Source organism: Peromyscus maniculatus, chromosome 23, assembly GCF_049852395.1.
Source record: "Peromyscus maniculatus bairdii isolate BWxNUB_F1_BW_parent chromosome 23, HU_Pman_BW_mat_3.1, whole genome shotgun sequence".
Taxonomy (NCBI): domain Eukaryota; kingdom Metazoa; phylum Chordata; class Mammalia; order Rodentia; family Cricetidae; genus Peromyscus; species Peromyscus maniculatus.
The window spans coordinates 50,011,166-50,027,849 of NC_134874.1; the positions used below are offsets into that span (position 1 = coordinate 50,011,166).

The 16,684-nt window shown below is 42.5% G+C and overlaps 1 protein-coding gene across 4 annotated transcripts in view; it reads left to right on the forward strand.

The window, feature by feature from the left end:
- The first annotated feature begins 335 nt into the window (after window positions 1–335).
- Window positions 336–16,684, forward strand: part of LOC102910281 (CD209 antigen-like protein C) — a 43,515-nt gene continuing 27,166 nt past the window's right edge. For 2 of the 4 annotated variants that reach the window (XM_076561337.1, XM_042267778.2), the window contains exon 1: window positions 336–533. The gene's annotated coding sequence lies outside the window, so the exon portion shown is untranslated. Of the gene's footprint in view, window positions 534–1,108; window positions 1,349–16,684 lie in introns of all 4 variants that reach the window. The other 2 variants (XM_076561339.1, XM_076561338.1) reach the window with 2 other exon arrangements.

Below are 16,684 nucleotides of genomic sequence, written 5' to 3' on the forward strand. Positions count from 1 at the left end.
AGTTAGTCATCTATAACAATCAAACTTGTAGTCATGTTAGGTATCTTTTCAAGATTAAACAGACATGTATTTTAGATAGATAGGTGGTCTTCAAACACATCAGAGATCTACAGAATGCAGCATTTAAATTTTTTTTTTTTTTTTTGGTTTTTGGTTTTTTGAAACAGGGTTTCTCTGTGTAGCTTTGCGCCTTTCCTGGAACTCACTTGGTAGCCCAGGCTGGCCTTGAACTCACAGAGATCCTCCTGGCTCTGCCTCCCGAGTGCTGGGATTAAAGGCGTGCGCCACCACCGCCCAGCTAAAAATGTTTTAATAACATAAAGTTTTTCATGACAGTGAGATACATCACTTCTGGCAGCACCAATATACTTCAGAGAAGACAATGGGGCATCAGAGACCTTTCACATGGAGTTTGCTTTTAAAGCTAGCCACTGGGCAAGAAATTGTCCTTGCCTCAATTGCTGACAGTATGATGTCCCAACTGGATAATCAGAACACAAAGGAAGTTGACTGCTGAATTTCATCAAGACAAGGTAGGCCAGTCCTTCAAAATTCCTACGTCACAGAAAAGTCTGACAGATATTCTAGGCCTGTAGTTGGATGCTCCAACATTGCAGAGGAATCATGGGTGATTGTCCAAGCAGTCACCTGTCTCTGTCATTTCTATAGTTTTGGAAGTTGCTTGCTCTATGCTTCCTGATCACTCAGGTAATATTTTATACTTCTCAGGTCTCTGATGGAGTTGAAGACTAGATAGTTATAGTTTTACAGTTTTCCTTGTTACCAATTTCAGGAAAGAAACTGACAAAAGAGATGTAAAGTTTATAAGTTTATAAAGTTTATAAGAATGAGAGACAAAACAGCTTAAGTTGTTTATCTAAGAACATGTTTTAAAGTCTAAAAGGATATTTTTAGGTTGATAATAAAAGTTATGATAGAAAGTGGTTTAGGTATAAAACTTTGAACTCACCAAGATAGGATAGATAATAGAGTACTACCTCCAAATTTTCCAAATGGACTGGATTTTGTGAATTAATTTTATCTGATAATTGTTCTTATTGTATATAGTTTTACTGTGTTAGAGTTAAAACCTTTCCTTTTTATTTAGACAAAATGGGAGAAATGTTGCAGGATAATTGATCACACTGTGTGAGGGTGAGTCTCTGTCCTTCCTTGCCTGCCTAAGGCACTTTCTGACTGGTTTAATAAAAGGCTGAATGGACAATAGCTAGGAAGAAGTGGATAAGCACGACTTCTGGGCAGAGGTAGGAACTCCAGGAGAAATTGGAGGTGCAGAAGATTCACCAGCAAGATGCAGAGGAAGTCAGTTGGACAGTATGAAAGAGAGGTAATGAAGCATATGACAGAATGTAGATTAAGGTAAATATGTTAATTAAATTTTTAAGAGCTATCTGGGAACATGCCTAGTCATTATTTGGGGGCTGACAATCCAAAGAAAGTCAGACTACACTTAACACCTATATAAAAATCCGGGCACAGCTGCATACAATACAGTGCTTATAATCCCAGTGTAGATGTAACCAAGCGTCTTATTAAATAAGAAACACAGAACCAGTGCAAAGAAGAAAGCCAAGAGGTCAGAGCTAAGAGCTAAAACCTTACCCTTCCTCCTGTGGTGGTCCTACCTCTCCAAAAAAAAGAGCTACTTCCTGTGTTAAAGTCTTTATAAAGACTTTTGGTTCTGCCTTCTCATTGGTTGTAAACCCAACCACATGACCGCCTCGTCACTGTCTGTCTGTACAGACCTCCAGGTCTTCTATGGTTGGTATTGAGATTAAAGGCGTGTGTCTCCAATGCTGGCTGTATCCCTGAACACACAGAGATCTACCTAGCTCTGCCTACCAAGTGCTGGGATTAAAGGCATGCACCACCACTGCCCAGCTTTCCTATGGCTTGCTAATAGCTCTGACCCCCAGGCAACTTTATTTATTAACATACAAATAACATTTTAGTACAAAATAAAATATCACCATATCCCAGTGCTGGGAAAGCAGAGACAGGAGGATCCCAAAGGCTTGCTAGCAAGACAGACTAACTGAATCAGGGAACTTCTGGTTCAGTGAGAGACCCTATCTCAAAAATGTGGAGGACTTTGGAGAAAGACACAGGACATAGACCCCTGGCCTCCACACATATGTGTAGACAGAGATGTACACACACACACACACAGACACAGACACACACACACACACACACACACACACACACGCAAATAGGAAATAACTAGGGAAAATGAGGAGAAATGAAGAGAACATTGAGTCAGCTCAGCAAAGACATAATTATGAGTCATGGTTGCTTCACTAGTGTTTTTGAGAGCTGATATGTTTTGTAGTCTTCACTTTTTACTTGTATTTCTCTATTGATGAATGATTTAGGCACCTTTCCATGTGCTTATTGGCCATTTGAAGATAGGTAGGTAGGTAACTACCTAAAAGGGAGAGACAGAGATGGATAAGCAGATGATAATTAATTTGTCATGTTGATGTATAAACCCCTGGCTGTAGGGGGAGGATTGCTATTGCTTGGGTTTATAACTGAATGCCCTAGAGAACTTGAGGACAGAGAACAGAGAGGTATAAGGAGGATTTTGACTAGAGAACTGGAGGACGAGATGGAAGATGAGGAAGAGCCAGATGGGGAAGGATTAGAGGGTTAAGAACGAGATGAGAAGAACCTAGATGAGGCAGAATTAAGATGAGAGAATTAAGATAGAACTTAGAGGGGACAGCAGATAAAGGTAGAGAGAAATCAGGCAAGAAAGGAGGTAGGCACAAAAACAGAATGGAAGCTGTGTAGATAGAATTTTTATCCCAAAGGAATAAAGTAGACAGACAAAGAGCTCTGTGTACTTCTTTTCCTGAAAATAATTCTCACCATTTGTAGTTTCTCTTCTGGGCCCCTGGGAAGAATATTATTAAGGCTGGTCCTATATTAATATTTGAGATGGAAGACCATCAAAAGAAGTCAGAAAAGAAATTCAAACAGGGCAGGAACCTGGAGACAGGAGGTGATGCAGAGGCCATGGAAGAACTCTGTCTACTGGTTTGTTCCTCATGACTTGCTCAGCCTGCTTTCTTATAGCACCCAGGACCACCAGCCGGGGGTTACACCACTCACAATGTGCTGGGCCCTCCCACATCAATCACCAAGCAAGAAAATGTACTACTAGCTTGCCCACAGGACAATCTTATGGGGAATTTTCTCAATTGAGGTTTCTCAAAGGACTCTAGGTTTTATCAAACAGACATAAAACTAGCTAGCAAAGAGTCACTCACCAGTGTCTGGTTGAAGATTCTCACCAGCTGAGAATCAAGAATTCCAGCACAATTAACATTTTCTGTGAAGGTTGTCAACACAGAGACAATGTCTACTTCATATATAGATAGATATTTTATGTTATAATAGGAATGACTCAGGCCTTGGGTGTGAGCTTGGGTAAGGCCTCCTTCCTTCTCTGAGAATTTTCTGAGAATCTCAAGCAAGACTATTAAATTGGCTTGCAATAAAAATCCAGTTTGGTATTATTATTATTATTATTATCATTATTATTATTATTTTATTATTATTATTATTATTATTATTATTATTGAAGAACCAAAGCACCCCCATTTCAAGCAAGCCCCTCACCCCAGCTTGAAACAGTCCTGAGTTTCAAAATTCTCAGAGCTGCTGACATAGGTCCCAGGACAAAGTCAGGATGTTTGAAGAGCCATCTGGAAGCAACTGATTAACCATAGAATGCCCCAATGCTGGAGATAGTCAAAAGTACAAAGTCAGGATGTTTGAAGGACTATCTGGTAGCAATTGATTAACCACAGAATGCCTCAATGCCGGAGGTAGTCTATAAAATTTGACAAACAACCAGTGAAAACTACAAAGTAAGATAACACAGAAATTCTGGAAAGCCCCTAAAACTTGAGCCAATCAGAAATGTACCTGTACTAGCACCCCTAAATGATGTAACCTTGGGGTTTTTGCCTTTAAAACCTGAGCTTGCAGAGGGGCGGGCACCTCCTCCAGCCTCTATTGTGTTGGATGGCTTGATGAGGTCCCTGCCATGGCTTGAACTGCTTCAATAAACCTTGCTTTTGCATTTCGGTGAGTTTGTGTCTCTGGTTGTAGCAATATCGCCTGCGCTACCACCATCCATTCACCATGTCCTAGTGAGGGGCTGTGGATTGAAAAACAGAGACAAAAGACAGTGGGTCATTTGCCTCAGCAGAATGCCAAATGCTGTTTATTGAAAGAGGGAGGAAACCTTAAATACAGGCTTACAGCACAATGGGAGAACCCCAGAGGGCAGAAGTTCGCTACTGATATTTACAATCTTGCATCTAAGCTGTTAACGCCCAATACACAAACAAGGAACTTCCCTTAAGCATTCAGAAGGGTGGAAACTGGCAGGGAATTAACATAGGGAGGACATCAAGGTCAAGGTCGACAAGCAAGGCGGCAGCTACCCAAAATGGGAGGCCAGGGCCCTACAGGTCCCCCCTTTTTACTAAAAAATGAGCTTCTGACTTAGGTTGTGTGGTACATCAGCAGGTCACCTTACCTGTCATGGAGACACCTGCCCAGGCCATACAGGTGCTCTGTCTTAGGTTGGTGAGCGTCCCCCAGGCATTACCCGTCTCTGAATACTCATTATCATACAGGCTCAACCACGTGAGCTGTAGAGTTAACTGCTGCCAAAGATCTCAGAGTGGCACTGGGCTTGCAATCTGTATGTTTGACACAGAAAAGACCAACAGAAGTTCTAACCCACCATAGCCAGTAGGCTAAAGGCAATTGAGCCATTCCCTTCCTTAATGAGCCTTACTGCAAATTGGAGTCCTCATAAGATGGTATCCCAAAAGCAAGTAGAACTTGAATTTTATAAATTTTATAACTTTCAAAGCCAATCAAAATGTATATAACTACTGAATTAAATTTATCATGCCCAATAGAATGAAAGAGTAATTAACTGTGGTAGCTACTTTGCTGCCAGGGTCTCCACTGTGTTAGCTATAGTAACCAATTATGAAATAGCAATCCCAGAAACAGTAGCAGCAGTGGCCACCACCACTATAACAGCAACAAGGCAGCAGCAATGTCAAATTCTCTTCTGGAGAGTGTGAGCATCCACTGGCATGGACACAACTCCAGGACATGAACCACCAAGGCCCATATTTCTTGATCCCAGCATGACTTAAGCTGGCAGCTCTGCAAAAGAACAACTAAGAACCATAAAGAAAAAACAGACAGCACAGAAGGAGCAGAACTAATGGTCTCAATAATGGCTACATTCAGGCTCACAAATTTTAAGGTATCATCAAAAGAGGTTAGATGAATTTCAGGAGGCCAGTAAATATTGCACAGAGCCATTCCTGAAAAGTAGGTACTACACTAGCTTGAAGAGGGTTGCAAAATATGAAAAGGCTTATTGGCATGCTACTGTTAACAAATGGAGGTCAGTGACCTTCAGAGTTATCCTTAATCTCCAAGGTGTCTGGGTGACACCTTCTCAAACATACTTGAAAGAGCAGTTACCATACATTACCTTCTGGAGAATCCAACTGCATGGCTACAGTTCCTAGGCTTACGCTAATGCTTGCCAAAGTTGGCCATATTGGGCTCTCAATCCCCATTGGCATCAGAAGGGGAGAGTTCTTCATGAAGGCCCAATAGGTCTCTGTCATGTTGGGATTCAGCAGCAGCCACAGGGCACACACAGCTCTCAGGAACCCAAAGAGGAACCTCATTGTCCTGCGGAAAGACACAAACAGATCCCTGGGCCTACACCAACACAGGATTGGGTCTCCTCCAAGTGCCAGTAGAAAGATCCCTCCATTGTACCAGAGGATGATTTACAACAGGATCCCTCCAGTGCTTATCTGCAGCAGATACTCCAGCAGAATCCACAGATAAAAAATTTTAAATATATTTTAGAAAAGGGAAAGAATAGGATGTGGAGAGGAGAGATGAGCCCCTAGTTCCCCCCTTTTTACTTTAGCAATAAATGTTTTTAAGGTACGATGGCAGCGTTCTACTATAGCCTGTCCTTGAGGATTATAAGGAATACCAGTCTTATTAATGATAGAAAAATCTTGGCAGAATTTTGAAAATCCCGTACTGCTGTAGGTGGGACCTTAATCAGTTTTTATGCATTTTGGCACTCCCATGTAAGCAAAAGCATGAAGACAATGATTCTTTACATCTTTAACCTTTTCCCCTGAATGGGCAAAGGCAAAAATTAGAGAGGAATATGTATCTATGGATACATGGACATATTGTAATTTTCCAAAGAAAGGCACGTGTGTGATGTCCATCTGCTATATATGATTAGGTAAAAGTTATTGGGGATTAACTCCTAAATGAGGAACAGGTAAAAATTCAGCACAAATAGGACATGATTTAACTATCTGGATGGCTTGTTCCTGGGTTATGCCCGTATGATGACGAAGAGATCCAGTATTAAGATGATAACGTTGATGCAACTGAGTAGCCTTTTCAAAGGCAGAACAAGCTAATGTGACAGCCATATGAGTAATGGCATCAGCCCTCTGATTACCTTTGCTTAGAGGTCCAGGCAATTGAGTATGAGCTCTAATATGGCCCACATAAAGGTTATGTGAGCAGGACCATATGAGTCCTTGCACTTGCAATAAATATTCATGAGTGGGAGAAATGGATGGTATGTAGGCTGTTGTCTCCAAAGACATAATTACAGGTGCCACATACTGGCTATCAGTATAAATATTTACACTCTCATCAGAAAACATCTGTAAAGCAAGCAACAGTGCCTGTACCTCTGCCATCGGGGCAGAAGTGCCCTGGACTTTCATTCTCTTTACTATGTTACCAGAAACCACCACAGCAAAACCACGTGAAGTGCCATCAGTCAATACCACATGGGCCTGAGGAACCGGAGTCATCTGTACTATCTTGGGAAATATAACAGGATCCAATTTAAAAAATTGGCACACATCATTGGAGGGGTAGTAAGTATCAAACTGGCCCTGCATGAAGCATGTCAATATGGTCCAATCATAATCATTAGCTTGCAACCATGCTATTTGAGACTGGGTGTATGGGGTCACCACAATATCTGGCTCCCTACCAAAAGTTTGAACACTGATCTTGATTCCCTTAAATATAATCTGAGCAACAGCCTGAGGATAAGGAGTAATGGTTTTTGCTGGAGAAGCTGGGGAATGTACCCATAAAATAGGACCTGTCTGCCAAAACACTCAAGTAGGTGAATAAGAAAAACAAAATATCAAATACAATAAGGGAGAAGAAAGATCTATATATTGCACGTGAGCCTGTTCCAGGGCCTCCTGCACTCATTGTAGGGCTGTACGCCCTTCAGCTGTTAATTCACGGGAAGATAAAGGGTCAGGGTCGCCCTTTAAGACATCATACAAAGGACGAAGTTGACCTGTTGGAATCTTTAAAGTGGACTGAAGCCATTGAATATCTCCCAGAAAGTTTTGGAAATCATTAAGCATACGTAGCTGATCCGTACGCAGAGTAATCTTTTGTGGACGTATGCCCGTGTGTAACAATTCATGACCTAAATAATGATAGGGAAAAGATACCTGTACCTTTTCTGGGGCTATTTGTAAATTAGCCATGCTAAGAACCTCTTGTAATTTAGAAAAGGCATTAAAAACAAGTTTTTTATCTTTAGCAGCTAATAAAATATCATCCATATAAGTCAATCACAATTAAATGCCAATGTTCAGGAATTGCCACAGGGGCAGGCAAACCAGGCTATGTTGCTCCCATGAGAAGCATGGTTTTATTTACAGCTCTAAGATCTTGTAATGGCCTCCATTTTCCTGACTTCTTGTAGAGGCCAGTTGGGCTCTCAGGATTCTTGTGAAATTATAGATATATGCAGCACCAGAATCCAATATCTTTTCATCTCAATCCCATATAATTTTATTTTTAATTTAGGCTGTTTATCATTGATAACTGTTTGTCAAAGCAGCTTTTCTCCTGTACTTTCAAAGCCTCTAGTTCTACATATAGGTGCCATTTTGCATTTAAAATATGAAAGCAATAATAATTGAGCAATTCTATCACCAGCTTCTATTTCTATAGTCCTTTTTTTAATTTATTTTTTTTAAGATTTATTATGTATACAGTGTTCTGTTTGCATGTATCCCTGCAGGCCAGAAGATGGCACCAGATCTCATCTTACAGATGGTTGTGGGCCATCATGTGATTGCTGGGAATTGAACTCAAGACCTTTGGAAGAGCAAGCAGTGCTCTTAACCTCTGAGCCATCTCTCCAGCCCCCTCTATGGTCCTTTTTACATATGCCAATTATAAAAGCATTAAATACAATCTCTATAGGATTTGAAGAGTTAATACTCTTCTAGAGTGTTTTTATAAAATCTTAAAAAGATCCTTTTTTTTTTATAGATTTCAAGTAACACATTAATGTAAATTGCCAATTATTAACAATGTGGACAGAACAATTTACCTGTATTTTATTTACTGGAAAAATAATTTTGTAACTTCTTTATCAGTCAGAGATTTTTTTTTATGGGTTTATCTTAGCAACAACATTACTTAATAAGGTAACAACCCAATCAATTTCAGGTGTTATATTTCTATAGAATTTCCAAGAATTTCTAGAAAGCAACTTAAAGAGCAGAGCCAAATTTTTGGTAATTATCAACAGACAAGAGCAAAATTTTTTCTTTCTCCCATGAAGGGATCCTCGATAATGAGTTATTCCCACTATTAGGAAAAAACAACAACAACAAAACATTTCCCATGAAAGATCTTTAATATTGAGTTATTCACACTCTAAGTGAAAAAATAAGAAACATTTAAACCAATTTTAAGAAAACAACAAAATTCTAAGCTCTCAGCCTGTGTTTGCTCACTCAGGCTGCAGCAGTAAGCACCCCATTCCCCATCCCCCCTTCCCCTCCCCACCTCCCTCCAGTCATTCTTTGTAATTCAGATGCCTCCACTCTGTGCTGACCACAGATCTGTGAAAGAGCTGACAGGCAGGAAGAGCTCTGAGTTTCAGCTACCCTGGATTTTTATATCAGAAAAGGCCTTTTTTTTATTCTTCTATTTTTACTAGTGAAGGGTTCACAACACGCCTCCCGCCCCCCAACGGTCGCATTTACCAGGCGGACACTTCCGCCTAGCAAGTTCCGGCCAAGGCATCTCGCGTGACCAGAATCCGTGACGTTACATGGCTACGTAAGCGTGCAACGTGACCATGTGATCTACGCACATGCGTGGAGTAGTGACGTGACCTGGCCACGCCCCCAGCTGGTTTTTAAAGCGGAGCGCCATATTCCCGGCCCTCTTCTCCTCTTCCTCTTCTCCACGCACATGTCTCTCCCACAGGCCTGCACTCTCTATCCCTGTATCTCTAATAAACTCTTATAAGCGGATTCTGTCGTGTTTCGTGACACTTCCTTGCAGGGTAAGAACACAACGCAGCTAAATAACTAACAACTAGGAAGAGGCTTTTTTTCTTTCCTTTATTTTCCATTTATGGGGCCTTCTAGTTTTTAGGCCTTGATTCAATATTTTTCCTTTTTTTACTGGGGAAATCTCTTTTTCTTAATTAAGCATTTCTCCCTTTTCAAATGGAAATTTCCTTTTATTTCTTTCCTTCCCTCTTCTCTACTGAAAAGGGCCTTTTTCCTTGATTTACTTTTTGTCTCAGGAGCCATTCTATTTCTATCTTTAAAAAATGTGCAGTTACTGTTTTTTCTTTTAACAAGAATTTTAGCAACTGCACATTTGTTGCTCCTGAGATGGGGAGTTTAAATCCCCATGACCCTGACAATCCTGGAGTCCCCTTACCTTGAGGGTGATTTCCTCCAGTCCTTAAGGTGTCCAGGTCAACTGTTCTTTGAGCCTCATGTGGGTGCAAAGTGTTGTTGTGGGTGTGGGTTCACAAGAAAACACAATGCACCTTAAGAATGTCTTTAGCCTTCCAGCTGCAGGGAGACTCAGCCTCCACACAGACTGAGACCCCTTCCCTTAGCCAAAAGCATCTTTATTGTACTCCAAATTTACACTTAAGCAAGTTGATTTCCATAGCCTCAAAACAACCTGACTGGGTCTCCAAAGGGACAATGTCAATGCAAATACTTCATCAAGGAGTATCACACTTTGCTGGATTTTCCCAAAACAAGTTTTGCACATGCTTTGTGCCCTTGGGAAACTCTCAGACAAGATTCACATAGAGGACATAAGAAAAACAAAAAGGTAACCAAGAAACGAAAGGTGGATTAAGGCTAGGTGCTTCCACTCTGGAGCCAGACCATGTGTACCCCAGGGGGAAATTCTCCCACAAGCATTGCTATTAACAGCCATGCTCACTGTAGGGAAAAGGAGCTGGCCAAAGATACCCACCCTGACCCTGGAGCCCAGAATTAGGGAAAGATGGCTCAGATAAGGCCAGTGAAAGACACACAGTTTGGCTCAGTCAGGTCAGAGCCATCTCTGCCCTGGCCAACTGACTTGTGAAACCAACCAATCACAGAGCAGGACAGTAGAACCCTGGGCCCCAAGTCAACCCCTGGTTGACTCTACCCCCAAGACATCCTGTAAAAACTGCCCTGCCTAGTCAGTTTTAAAAAGGCTGTTCTCTCCACCCTGGTAGAGGCAGCTACTCTCCTGGACTCCTCCTTCCCAAATAAATCTCTTTATCAAAAGAGTTTTGGATGTGAAGATCTTCATTCACTGGTGTAGAGAAGATCCTTCTGAGACATCCCTCACTGGACAAAACAAGGGAGAGCTGAAAGAGCAGAGCAACGAGGAGCTGAACAGATCTTTACTGAGATGTCCCTCAGTGGACAGAGCAAGAGAGAGCTGAAAAGTAACACTTTTCTCAGGAGCCAGAGGAGATTGCTACATTTCTGCAGGGGTTTCCCCTTGTGCAGAGTGAAACAAAAGAAGCAACATCTTAGGCCAAAGAAACAGAGCTCTGCTAGGAAGCCTCCTCGAGTGGGGGCTGAGAAAAGCTCAGCTGTAGTGGCTCTCCAGGAGAGGAGCAGGAATGCTATATCCTGCAGGTAGACCATCCCCCATCACACCAGGTATACCTCGACTTTCCCAAACAGTCAGGATACCCTTCCCTGCTGAAGCAGATCCAGGCCTGACTTTCCTGAGAAGTCAGAAAATTTTGCCTTCCAGGGTTGGCCTGCTTCTTTGCAGTTCTAGCTGTCAGAGCTGTGCTAAACAGCTCCAGGTGTCCAGGACACCTTCAGGGCAGAGCTGTTGTTCTGAGCAGCTCAAGGTATCTGGGATACCTCACCCTCCAGGGCTGAACTGTCTCCTTGCAGTTCCAGCTGTCAGAGCTGTCCTAAGCAGCTCAAGGTGTTGTCTGACTCCCCAGGTAATCAAGACACCTTTCTCCAGAGTTGTTGCAGCAAATTTACTTACATTGTTGGTGCTGAAACCTGGGACCAGACCCACAGAGTTGCAACCAATTTACTTATACTCACCAAATGACATGAGGATATTATAAAATTCATGTGCCTTAGGAGCTTTAAAATCATATAATATAAAATGTAGAGATAAACCTACAAATGGTCTTTGTTGAGAAATAGACAAATACAAGTGGTAGACCATGAGTAAGATATAACCCCCAAGTACTAAACCAGCATCTAAATCCCTTAGTCCACTGAAATAATGGAAATTAGCCTACCCTAGGCCTCAGCACCTTTATCAAGAATTATTTTCATAGACACCATTATAAAATCTCTTATCCTCTCCACCAATGGTCCCATGTGGGCCACCATGCTTCCTTCTATCAGCATCTGTGAGTATAATAAACTAACTTTTCCATGGTAACAGTCTCCTGCCCTACTGACATTATTGTACCATAGATTTCCTATTGGCACATGGTGTTCAAATCACTTCCACAGGCTGCAAGCTTCTTTTATAGTTACAGTTGAATTTTATACAACTGCTGTTTTGTCTGAAGTCAATGAATGTCACAGATGCCCATGCCTAGGAAGTGGTGAGGAGCCCTAAAGGTATCCCAAATCAGAGTTCCAGATCCATACTCACAGTATATTTTCATCCCTTTTACATGCTTGAACAACAGAGAGGAATCATCTACCCATTGCCACAATTCCTTATTTAGGTCTGAGATCCCCATTCACATAGAGCCTTTATTCTTATAAGCTTCTTGCAAGAAGCCTCTGGAAGGGAGAAGAGGAATCAGAGGATATCCTTTCCTGCCTACCCTAGCCATCTGGTATTTCCACAAACACTAAACAGAAAATTCTGCTTATAGTCTGACTTCAACCTTTTTTTATTAGCACACAGTGTTTTGACCATATCCACCACCCATTATCCTCTCCTGTTGCCTCCCACTCCTGCTGATTATTCCCATACACCACCTTCTACCTTCATGGCTTTTTCTGTGTGACCCAAGCAGGGATGCTTTCAGAAGCATGAGTGAGGGGTTATTTATAGGAAAGTGGGCACCTTACAAGTGGCTATACCAATGAAGAAAATGTCTCTCAGTCCCCCACTAATTAACTGCCTCCAGATCCTTTAGGGGGCTCATAAGCCCCTCTACTCTAGCAACCATTACCTGCCTACAAATACCCAGCACTCACATTGGAATACTCACAACTGCTTGTAACTCCAGAGGATCTGGTGTCTTCTTCTAGCCTTCTAGGGCACACTCACACATGTGCCTAGACACACATGTACACACAAATAAAATGAATCTTTTAAAAAAGGAAGCCCCACCACCAAGTGTACCTGCTCATTGGCATTTTTAATCATGACTGATTGGGCCCTCATATTCTTACAGTCTTCAAAGGACTTGTACCAGTTCCATTGTGTCTTGAAGAAGTAGTAGCAGTTGCCTTGGAAGAGAGTCCATTCCCAGGGTCAGCACAGTCAATCTGTTGGGGTGGGAGGGGAACCATATTTTAATTGCCCACATTCCCATTCTTGCCCAACCTTTATCCTACACACTCCATAATAATCTCTCTCTTTCTTCTCTCTCTCTCTCTCTCTCTCTCTCTCTCTCTCTCTCTCTCTCTCTCCTTCCCTCCCTCCTTATTTCTTTGTGGATCTGTCTCTCCATGTGTGGATTCACAGGCATGAATGCAGTGGTAAGAAGAAGGAACTATGTTTCCCCTCTGTTACTCTGGCTATTCCTTTGAGAAAGGACCTCTCCCTGAATCTGGCATTCATGATTTCTTCGCTAGCTAGGAAAACAGCAAGCTCTAGCAATTCTTTCATCTTAGCCTACATGAGAGTTGGGATTACAAGCATACTTGGGATGCCTAGTTTAGTATGTGGGTGCTAGAATCCAAACTCTGGTTCTCATAATTGTTTGGTAAATGCTTTAATCAACAAGTGTCCTCTCCAGCCCCAAGACCCTCCCTCAACACTGAAAAAAGGATAAATTATTGCCCTCTTCACCTGGAGATTCCTCTCCACTCCAGGAAAATCTGGGCATCCTGACTTAGAATTAATTAGTTTCACTTTGTTGCTATGATAAAACACTGATCAAAAGCAACTTAAGGAGGGAGGGGATGTTCTTTGGCTTGTTCTTCCAGGTCACAATTCGTCATTCACAGAAATTAGGGTGAGAACCATGGAAGAATGCTGCTTGCTAGCTCACTGTCTGGCTTGTTCCAAATTTATGCTTAAAGGGCTTTTAAAAATGTATCCCATGAACACCTGCTTATTAATGGTACTGCCCAGTGGCCTGAACCTTCTGTATCAGTTAAGAATGAAAACCCTCCATGACACCATGCCCACAGGCCAATCTAATCTTGACAGTTCCTCATTTGAAGTTTTTCCTCTCGGATGACCCTACATTGTATCAAGTTGACAATCAAACCTAACTAGGACACAGTCCCATCTCCTCCACACCAGGAAAAGTCAAGGATTTAGAACTCATAGCAGAAACCAAAAGCCTGAATTAACTGAATACATGGCCTCCTGTGAGACACCTAATGTCATCCTGGTTGTTACCACATGTTCCCATTTCACAGGTGAAAAAGCAGAGGCTCAAAAACTGTTAGTGACTCCAGGAAAAAGAGAATATGTGGAGACTCTCTGGAGTAGTTAGAGATTGAACTTCATGTCACTCACTGACATTTTTCAAGTGGGTCAGTTCCTGGTAAATTACTAGTCTCCTGATCTTGTGAGCTGTAGATACCAGGAGCTGTGCCATGAGAAAGACAAAATGAATTACAAAACACCTAGTATATTTCATGACTTGCACTGGGCACTCTGGAGTGTGGTTTCTGAGATCTAATGTCTTTTTTAGTCCCATCTGAAGAAGAGGAATCATGACACCCAGAAAAAGACAGAACCACATGGGCAAGCAAATGCAGGACCATCCCCAATCCTATTCCCCTGTTTCTATAGATCAGAGACAGGAGGGTCTCTGTTCAGTTCCTGAAAAAGCCACTGAAGTATTTGTTCCTAGCTCCACTTCCACCTGTGATAGCGGCCTCAGATGAAGGACCAGAGCAGGAAGTCCTAACAGTCATGCTGACCCTGAACCTGACCCTGACCTTGAGCAAGGAGTACCACCAAGATGGACACCATCTGCAGCACCAGGGGATGTAGTCATGACATAGACATCCTAAGAAAAGGATAATGAGACATCCCAGCATGCCTGTGTTCTCGCCAAGACCAAGAACAGACTGGACCTCAGTTTCTTCTTCTCTGGGACTGGAGTCCAGGTCCCAGATCTCACCACTGATGTACGTAGTTGTCCAGGATCCAAACTCAACATCTGAATTTTCATCTCTCAGAACCTGAGTGGACAACATCTAAACTTCCACCTATCAAGTCCAAGAGGTCCAGGGTGAAGAACCAAAACAACCCCATTTCAAGCAAGTCCCTTACCCCAGCTTGAAGGAGGCCCGAGTTTTGAAATTCTCAGAGCTGCTGACATAGGTCCCAGGAACTCAAAAGTACAAAGTCAGGATGTTTGAAGGGCTATCCAGTAACAACTGATTAGCCATAGAATGTCCCAATGCCAGAGATAGTCTATAAAGTTTGACAAACAACCAGTCAAAATAGCGTAAGATAACACAGAAATTTTGGAAAGCCCCTAAAACTTGAGCCAATCAGAATTGTACCCATACTAGCACCCCGAGCTGATATAACCTTGTGACTTTTGCCTTTAAAAACTGAGCAGATTCCCCAGTGCACCCTGGCTGACCTAGCCTGATGTAGCTAGAGTTTTCCTGCCTTGCCCACAGTCAGAACAAATCTCTCTCACCCGCCAGTCCCACAGCCACTCCGACCCAACCAAGTAAACACAGAGACTTATATTGCTTACAAACTGTATGGCCATGGCAGGCTTCTTGCTAACTGTTCTTATATTTTAAATTAACCCATTTCTATAAATTTATACCTTGCCATGTGACTCATGGCTTACCGGCATCTTCACATGCGGCTTGTCATGGTGGCAGCTGGCAGTGTCTCTTTCTGCCTTCCTGTTCTTTCTTTTCTCCTCTCTGTTAGTCCCACCTATACTTCCTGCCTAGCCACTGGCCAATCAGTGTTTTATTTATTGACCAATCAGAGCAACACATTTGCCATACAGAACATCCCACAGCAGCCTGGATCCATGCCCTGCCCAAGACTCATATAATAGAGGACTGGTGGAGAACAGCAGATGGGCGAGTCATCCTGCCACAAGAAATGGGACTGGCCATGCTTAAAAAGATTCATCAGTCATCCCATTTGGGAATCTGAAGAATGTAAGACCTACTGAGATGAGCACATGTAAAAATACAGAATGGCAACCAAGCTATTGAAGAAATAGTATCCAGATGCCATGCTTGTCAGATGACTAACACCTTCCAACCCCTTCCAACCCTGGTGCCAGGCAAAGAGGAACTTGACCAGGTGCATATTGGGAGGTGGATTTTACTGAAATTAAGTCAGGAAAATTTGGCTATAAATACCTGTTAGTATTTATAGATACCTTTTCTGAATGGGATGAGGCATACCCAACCAAGCATCAAACTGCAAACATGGGGGCAAAGAAGATGATAGAAGAAATCCTGCCCAGGTCGGTTTTCCAGCCATGATAGAGTCTGACAATGGCCCTGCCTTCATCTCTCAGGTAAGTCAGGGAATAGCAACTGCATTGGGGACTGATTGGAAACTGCATTGCGCAATAGACCCCAGAGCTCAGGACAAGTTAAGAGGGTAAATAGAACTCTAAAGGAGACCTTAACTAGATTAGTCCTAGAGACTGGCACAGACTGGGTGGCTCTTCTTCCCTTTGCCTTATTTAGGGTGTGAAATTCACCCTATCAGATGGGACTTATCCCCTTTGAAATCATGTATGGGAACCCCTCACCTATGATACCAAGCTTGCAGACAGAGCTGATTGCCTCCAGACCAGGATCTTCTGGACACTAATTCACCCATCAAGATGTTTGGCCTAACCTTTGGGCCATTTATAAGGCTGCTTCTACCCCAAACCCCCATAGGTTCAGACCAGAAGATTGGGTCCTGATCTCTAGACACCAACACAGGACCTTGGAGCCAAGATGGAAAGGGCCATATGTTGTTGTCCTGACCACACCCACAATTCTCAAGGCGGACAGCATTGCAGCCTGGATCCACCACTCCCATGCTCGACTGGCAGACCAGTTCGCCCTTCCAGAAGAACACCGGGATGAGACCT